Genomic DNA, 9,479 nt, shown 5'->3' with positions numbered 1-9,479 from the left:
CAGGTAACCCCCATCATTAAGACCAACATTGCTACTGCTCCTACATTGTTGAATTGTGTTGATGATAGTGATGTTGGGGAACTTAATGAGCATGATCTTGACAAGTTTCTGTGCACTATTAAGGGAGAATCCAAGAAGCACTTTGTTGCTCTCTTGGAACAACTGGGTGAGGCCAATGACCTCATTGAGTCTCATGAGGAGACCATGTCCGAGCTTCAGGGACACAGTCGTGACTATGCCAATGAAATTGCTGAATTATCTATTGCTCTAGAAAAGGAGCGCACTCTTCGTTTGGCTCTTGAGGAGTCATATAACGATGACTGCGCTAAAATGCAAAAGAAACTAGATCATGATGTTGTTCTTACTCGTATGCTTAAGTCTGAAAAGTATGCTCTTGGGGTTGGCCATGACAGACTCAAAGTGGAGTTTGACACACTTGACAAGGCCCACAAGGTCTTGAAAGGTGTTCATTTCTCTCTGAAAGAGTCTCATGATCAACTCCAAGCAAAGCTTACCAAGGAGATCTCTACTTGTCCTCCCTTTGTGTTAATTGATAATGCTTGTGCAACTAATCCCTGTTGTGAGCATGTACATCTTGTGGAGGAAAATGCCAAGTTAAAGGAGAAACTTGAGAAGGGCCTTGTGGCATGCATACAAGGTGAGAAGAGCTTGAACGACATCTTGAGCACTCAAAAAGGTGTTGTAGGAAAGGAGGGACTTGGACTTACCTCCAAGTCAAAAGGTAAAAGGAGGAACAGGAACAAACGATCTCCTACCCTCATGGACATCTTTGTCAAAGAGGGTGAGGGGACTCGGAAGGTGAACAGGAACAAGGTGGACTATGCAAACCTCAAGAAGGGCAAAACCATTCCTACTAACACAGCCGACAAGATCAATTCTTCTTATGTCTTACGTCGTGCTAGTGATGGGCACGTTTATGCCAGATTTGTTGGTTCCTACGATGAGTACATTGAATGGGCTATCTGGGTTCCTAAGACCCTTGTCTCTAACATGAAAGGACCCATTAAAAATGGGTACCTAAAACCAAGCCTTGATCTATTGCAGGAGTTTGCTTCCAGTGGGGTGTCATGGTTGCTCGATAGCGGAGCAACAAATCATATGACCGGAAGCAAGGACTTAGTGGTGGATGTGCATCCTTCTCTATCTATGCCCACCCATGTCCAATTCGCCGATGCATCCTCGTCAAAGGTATTGGGATTTGGTAAGGTGGTCGTCTCTCAAGAGTTATCTATTGAGAAGGTCATGCTTGTTGAGTCACTTGCCTACAATTTACTTTCGGTTCGTCAACTTGCAATTATGGGTTTTTCCACATTCTTTAATCTTGATACTGTGGTCCTCCTGTGGAGCAAGACTCTTAAAGTAGCCTATGTTGGATATGTCGAAAATGGTCTTTATGTGGTGAACTTCTCAAAGCGTCCCACTAAGACCGCGACGTGTTTAATGGCTAAAGTTGATGTGGGCTGGCTTTGGCATCGCCGATTAGCTCATGTCAATATGAGATCTTTGCAAAGTCTTCAAACAGGGGACCATATTCGTGGACTAACAAATGTGAGCTTTACTAAAGATCGTGTTTGCAGTGCCTGCATTGAAGGAAAGATTCATGCAACTGCTCATCGTCCAACGACTCTCATCTACACTAAGAGGCCATTGGAGCTCCTCCGTATGGATCTGTTTGTCCCTCCATCATTTGATAGTCTTGGAGGCAGAAAGTACTGCTTGGTGATTGTTGACGACTACTCAAGATACACCTGGGTATATTTCTTCAAAAGGAATAGTGAAACTCAACAAACTGTCATCAACTTTGCTAATGAAGCTCAACGTCAACATGAAGCAAAGATCTTGATGATTAGAAGTGACAACGGCACCGAGTTCAAGAACTACACCTTGGATGAGTTTCTTGGTGATGAGGGAATAAAACATCAATATTCAGCACCATATACCCCTCAACAAAACGGCGTGGCAGAAAGGAAGAACCGGACCTTGATAGACGCTGCAAGAACAATGATGGCGGAATTCAAATCTCCATATAACTTTTGGGCAGAGGCCATCAACACAGCATGGCATGCGTCCAATCGGCTCTATATCCGCAAAGGCTTGAACAAGACTCCATATGAGATTCTAACTGGAAACAAACCCAATCTCAAGTACTTCCGGGTATTCGGTTGTAAGTGTTTCATTCTCAAGAAAGGTGCACGTTTAGCTAAATTTGATTCTAGAGCACATGAGGGCATCTTTGTTGGTTATGCTACAAACTCTCATGCTGACCGTGTCCTCAACAAGTCCACCGGACTCATTGAGGAGACGTGTAACGTGGAGGTTGATGAAAATAATGGCTCCCAAGTGGAGCAAAGTGGTCTTTGTGATGTAGGTGATGAAATTCCTCCCCAAGCCATAAGAAGAATGGGGATTGGTCAAATACTCCCCATTGAGGAACCCCTTGTGGCCGAAGGAGAAGGACAATGCTCTACTCAAATGGAGCCATCACCTCCACAAGCCCCACACGCTTCCGATGAACAAAGAGTAGACTCTCAACAAAATGAACAAGCTCAAGGTCAAGATAAATTGCCCAACAATGATGATGTGTCCCATGATATTCAAGCACTCACCCAAGGCTCCGAACCTTCTCATGATCAAGATCAAGTGCAACCGCGAGATCCAGACCAAGTAGAAGCACAAGATCAAGATCAAGAGCAACCACTAATACAAGAACAAACAAGTGAACCTGCTCAAGTCAAAAGTCAAGATGATCAGGATACTGTCTCACAATTCCCTTCTGCAGCGCCAACAACCAGTGCCAAGGGAGGCTCAAGACGCAAGGGCAAGCAAAGTAAACAAGTCGATGCTCCCCAGTTATCCAATGAAGAACTCTTGGAGCGTCGAGCAGCCAAGATTGCGAACAAGCTGAGAGTTAAGTCACATCTTATGAAGAATGTACTTGGCAGTTTAAAAAGGGGAGTATCCACCCGTCAACAGATTTGGAATTATTGTGAGCATCACGCGTTTGTTTTGTATTGTGAACCTCAACAGGTACAGGAAGCGCTCGATGATGAGGATTGGCTTATGGCCATGCATGAAGAACTTAACAACTTCGAGCGTAACCAAGTCTGGGATTTAGTGCCAAGGCCAACGGAGGAACATAATGTCATCGGGACCAAATGGATATTCAAGAACAAGCAAGATGCCAATGGGATTGTGATTCTAAACAAGGGAAGATTGGTGGCTCAAGGCTACTCCCAAGTCGAGGGTATCGACTACGATGAAACCTTTGCCCCTGTTGCTCGTCTAGAATCTATTCGCATGTTGCTTGCATTTGCTTCTCATCATAACTTCAAATTACAACAAATGGATGTGAAAAGTGCCTTTCTTAATGGTCCTTTAAATGAGTTGGTCTATGTCAAACAACCCCCGAGATTCGAACATCCCAAGCTCCCCAATCATGTGTACAAACTTAATAAGGCACTCTATGGCCTTAAACAAGCCCCACGTGCGTGGTATGAGTATCTTACTGAGTTGTCACAAGATCGTGGGTTTGAAATTGGGAAGATAGATCCCACTCTTTTTACTAAGAGGGTTAAAGGGGATTTGTTCATATGCCAATTATATGTTGATGATATTATCTTTGGCTCTCCTAACATTTCCTTCAATGAAGAATTTGCTGCACTAATGACTGAGAAATTTGAGATGTCCATGATGAGAGAGTTGAAGTTCTTCCTCGGGTTCGAGATTCAACAAGGCCTAGAAGGGACCTTCATCAAACAAGCCAAGTACACTCAAGACATGCTCAAACGGTTCGAGCTTGAAGATGGCAAACCGGTCAAGTTCCCCATGCCAACAAGATGCAAGCTTGACAGTGATCCCAATGGTAAAGCAGTGGATCAAAAGGTATATCGCTCCATGATTGGATCCCTCCTTTATCTTTGTGCATCTAGACCGGATATTATGTTGAGTGTAGGGATATGTGCACGGTTTCAATCCACACCAAAAGAAAGTCATTATATGGATGTTAAGAGAATCTTTCGATATTTGGCTCATACCCCAAACTTTGGCCTATGGTATGCCAAAGGAGCAAATTTCAACCTAGTGGGCTATTCTGACTCAGATTGGGCAGGAGATTCTGTGGAGAGGAAGTCAACTTCTGGAGGATGCCAATTCCTTGGTCGCTCACTGGTAAGTTGGTCTTCAAAGAAGCAGAATTGTGTCTCTCTATCGTCCACCGAAGCTGAGTATGTGGCAGCTGCAAGTTGTTGTGCACAATTGCTATGGATGAGGCAAACCTTAAAGGATTACGGTGTCACTTGTGACAAAGTGCCTCTTCTATGTGACAATCAAAGTGCTATCAAGATTTCCCTCAACCCATTGCAACATAGCAAAACCAAGCATATTGATATTCACCATCACTTCATTCGTGAACATATCAAGCTAGGTGATATTGAGGTTCACTTCATCCACACTGAAGAGCAACTTGCAGATATTTTCACTAAGCCCCTAGATGAAGCAAGGTTCCGGGAGTTAAGGCATGAGCTAAATATCATTGATTCAAGTAATGTGGATTGAAGCTACGCACGTTGCACCTTACTATGCATTCTATCTTGTTCTAGATGTAGGCATGGACATAGGGGGAGTGTTGTTCTCTCAATGAACTCTTCCTCCCCCCATTATGCGTAAATCAATCTAGTCTTTCACTTTAGCCATTGCCAAATGGCACTTGTGCTTCAAAGACGAGTGTTGGTCATGAACCCAAGGATAATTCTTCGCGGTGCCATACCTTTGTCTCAAACATAGGTGGCCTCGGCCACCGCCCCCACCTTTCTCTCATATGGAATAAAGGTTACAAAATGAAAAGTCAGTATATCTTGCTGGTGCTATCTTCTTATTTTCAGTAACTTGTCATTTGCCCACGTTCTTATCATCTCCTAGGTCCCATTGTGAAATTTGCAGTGTTACTACCGCCAGGGGTAGCGGTACTACCGCCAGGTCCCCAGCGGTACTACCACCAGGGATAGCGGTACTACCGCCAGGACCCCAATCCACCATGACCTAACTAGGACATTTTTAGGGATGTCTCAAGGGGTAGCGGTACTACCGCCGGGGGGAGCGGTACTACCGCCAGAACCCCAACAGTACTACCGCTGCAACCAGCGGTACTACCGCCAGGTAGCGGTACTACCGCCAGGACCACAACGGTACTACCGCTGGGCCGTACCCCCTTGGGCTATATAAAGGAGGGGGAGCCCGTTTTTTTGCCTCTTTCTTCTTCCTCGTGGCTCCTCCCTCCCCAACCCCGAACTCCCCCTATTTGGATCTCTATCCGTGGAGCCCCTTCTCTACGTTGAATTGGAGGTTTGCTCCACTTCTCCTTCCACCTACAAGTGCCATGGATCCCGGTAAAGCTCCTCCCTTTCTTCTCTTGGTTGATGTCTTCTTGTTCTAGGGTTAGGAGCATTGGTGGTTTGGATCCATGTCTTTGATATTGTGCTTTGTTCTTGGATGGCATGAAGGAGGTATTCGAGGGGAGTGTAGGTCCTATGAATCTTTGCTTTTATATTGCCATGCCCTAGGATTTTCATGTTTTAGATCAAGCATGTCTTCTATTCTTGGATTAGATGGTACTTGTGATCCTCATATGGTTAGGGCTGTGGTGGAGTTCTTAGTGATTATACACAGCCCATGGCCCTCGTCAATTCCATGTAGCCATCTTTATGGGTTCTTTTCATATTCAGATCTGAAAATCAAACCCCAGCGGTACTACCGCCAGGGGTAGCGGTACTACCCCCAGGACCCCAGCGGTACTACCGCCAGGGGTAGCGGTACTACCGCCAGGACCCCAGCGGTACTACCGCCTGGGGTAGCGGTACTACTGCCAAGGGTAGCGGTACTACCGCCAGGAGGATACTTTGTTTCTTCTTTTCATGTGCTTGGCAATGAGTGTTTACTTTATGCCTCTTCTGGTTCATTGCCTTGACTCCTTCTGTCGCTCTTTTTCGGTGTGTGTTTTGTGTCACGGGTGGTGCTTGCCGCTCGAACCCCCCACGGGACACACAGTCAAAGCATTATCGCAATCCCGAGGGTCCATAGGGCTCCGCCACTTCAGGTCTGCAACCCAAAAAGAAGGCCTTCAAGAAGGCCGCTCACAAGGACAATGGGGTCAACGTTCGCACCATGCCCCCTAAGGATTTTCTATCCTATCAAGCTTCGCGTCAAGGACAAATGAGCAAACCCGTCAACTTCATCTCAGCACATGGACACTGACACAGAGACTGCTGCTGACAGAGGAACCGCTTCTCAGCCCCGCTCTTCTGCCATGCCATCTTGGGCCGTGAAACTGTAGGATAAGATGAAGTCTCTCTTCTGTATGCAGGTTAAGGGACAGTATCAGACGCACGTGGCCCAGAAGGAGAACCGTCAGAGGCACAAGCGTGTCCTAAGGACACTTGACGTTGACATCTCCAGCGGATCAGAGGACGACATCGCTCCAGAGTCTACTTGGATGCGGGCTAAAGGTTACCAGTGGTCTGATGCAGAGGAGGAGGAGGACAATGAAGAGGAGCAGGACGATCCGGATGTTACGGAAGAGTCTGGGGATGATGAGGATGAGGAGTGACCACCTGTGGCGTTAGGTGTGCCCCTTTTTGGTGTCTTGTGCCAAAGGGGGAGAGAGTCTAGGAGCTGGATTTGATTTGAGAGTTGAACTTTTGCTTAGCTTTGCTTATCTTTCGTGTTTGCTTCGAACTTGGTTTGCTTCTAGTTTGCTATCTTTGCTTTATGTGACGTGAGACATGAACTAGTGTGAGATTTATTTCCATCATATGTTGTGAGTCATATGCTCCTTATTTCCATATATCTCTATCTTTTTGTTCACATATTATTCACTGTGCAAATCCGGTATTGTCATCAATCCACCAAAAATGGGGAGATTGTTAGGGCATAGTTTATCCCTAAGTAATTTTGGTGATTGATGACAGTACCGCAAAGGACTAACCGTGTGTGTTAAGATTTTAGATAACACGCGTCCACGCCACAAGACGACTCGCCCCCTCTGTCATGGAACAGAAGCACGATGTTCTCTACGATTCTCTTTATTTAAGTCATAGGAAAGCCATACTAGCACACTACACCTCTTTTCCCCCTTGCCGGCAACTTTGGAGTGGCTCCCGCCTTTGTGTTTCTCTCTTCTTTGCAAATGGTCCCCCAGCGGTAGTACCGCTGGGCCTAGCGGTAGTACCGCTCGAGTGCTAGCGGTAGTACCACTGCAGCTAGCGGTAGTACCGCTAGCTGGCGGTAGTACCGTCCCTGGTCAGCGGTAGTACCGCTCCAGGTGCTTAGTACCGCCTTCCTAGCGGTAGTACTTGGACGGACCTTTTTGCGAAGACTTTCTTGGCGGTGGTAGTGCCTATGCACTACATGGGCCCAGCGGTAGTACCGCTGCAGCCAGCGGTAGTACCGCTGGAGTGCCAGCGGTAGTACCGCTGCAGCCAGTGGTAGTACCGCTGGAGTGCTAGCGGTAGTATCGCTGCAGCCAGCGGTAGTACCGCTAGGCACGGGTTGTGAGTGGGAAAACGGTTGGATTCCCCCCCCCACTATATAAAGGGTTCTTCTAGCTGTGGACCCTGATCTCTTACCCTCCCAAGCTCCATTGTTGCTCCCTAAGCTCAAAAGTGCCAGATCTCTCTCCCTCGCCAATCAAACTTGTTGATTCTTTAGGGATTGGTTGAGAAGGCCTAGATCTACACTTCCACCAAGAGAAAAGTTGATTCCCCCACCAATCCCTTGCGGATCTTGTTACTCTTGGGTGTTTGAGCATCCTAGACGGTTGAGGTCACCTCGAAGCCACATTCCATTGTGGTGAAGCTTCGTGGTCTTGTTGGGAGCCTCCAAGCTTTGTGTGGAGTTTGCCCCAACCTCATTTGTAAAGGTTCGGTCTCCACCTTCAAGGGCACCTATAGTGGAATCACGGTACCTTGCATCGTGCAAGGGCGTGAGGAGAATACGGTGGCCTTAGTGGCTTATTGGGGAGCATTGTGCATCCACACCGCTCCAACGGAGACGTACTTCCTGTCAAAGGGAAGGAACTTCAGTAACACATCCTCGTCTTCATTGGCTCCACTTGTGGTTATCTCTAACCTTTACTTTGTGTATGCTTATGTTGTTGTCTATCTCTTACTTGTCTTAGTAGCTCTCGTTGTTAGCTTCATTACGGTTCACCCCATTGTTGTTATATTTGTGAACCTGTATGTTGTTTACTCTAACTTGCTAAGATTAATTAAAAAGTGGTCGTTGCCTATTTACCCCCCCCCCCTCTAGTCAACCATATCGATCCTTTCACTTGTAATAGGCAATTTACCCCAAGTGAGTTTGCTGCTACTATGAGACCTCCTATTTTTGAGGGTATCCACTATAAGAGGTGGCGCATGAGAGCCGTTCTATGGTTTCAAACCAAGAGCTTCTATGAAGCCACTCTTGGCAAACCCGAAGGAGATTATGATGCTCAACAGGAACAAGCTTTTCAGAAAATGGATACCCTGTTTAAGGCTGCTCTCTTGAGTGTTCTTGGTGAGAACATAGTTGATGCTTATGCGTCAAATGATAATGGAAAAGATATGTGGGATGCACTCGAGGCCAAGTTTGGGGTCTCAGATGTTGGCACTGAGTTGTACATCATGGAACAATTCTATGACTACGGGATGACTGAAGAGCGCTCCATGGTTGAGCAAGCTCACGAGATAGAGTCATTTGCTAGAGAACTTGAGCACTTCAATTGTATGCTACCGAACAAGTTTGTTGCCGGAGGCATCATCACTAAGCTTCCTCCATTGTGGAGGAACTTTGCTACCTTACTGAAGCAAAGGAACTCCATTCTGTGACAACACTGGTGCCATTGCTTTAGCGAAGGAACCAAGGTTTCACAAGAAGACCAGACACATCAAACGACGCTTCAACCTCATCCGCGACTACGCCGAAGGAGAGGACGTAAATATTTGCAAAGTGCACACGGATATGAATGTAGCAGATCCGCTGACTAAACCTCTTCCACAAGCGAAGCATGATCAACACCACAACCTCTAGATTCATTCCAATGTAAATCACATAGTGATGTGAGACTAGATTATTGACTCTAGTGCAAGTGGGAGACTGTTGGAAATATGCCCTAGAGGCAATGATAAAATATTTACTATTATATTTCTTGTTTCAAGATAATTGTTTATTATCCATGATATAATTGTATTGAATGAAAGCATAGATACATGTGTGGATATATAGACAAAACAATGTCCCTAGTAAGCCTCTAGTTGGCTAGCCAGTTGATCAAGGATGGTTAAGGTTTTCTGACCATATGCAAGTGTTGTCACTTGATAACTGGATCACATCATTAGGAGAATGACGTGATGGACAAGACCCAAATTATAAACGTAGCATGTGATCGTGTCATTTTGTTGCTATTGTTTTCTGCGTGTCAAGTA

The sequence above is a fragment of the Hordeum vulgare genome, chromosome 7H (assembly GCF_904849725.1).
Source record: "Hordeum vulgare subsp. vulgare chromosome 7H, MorexV3_pseudomolecules_assembly, whole genome shotgun sequence".
Classification (NCBI taxonomy): domain Eukaryota; kingdom Viridiplantae; phylum Streptophyta; class Magnoliopsida; order Poales; family Poaceae; genus Hordeum; species Hordeum vulgare.
Note: the sequence above shows the minus strand (reverse complement) of the source record.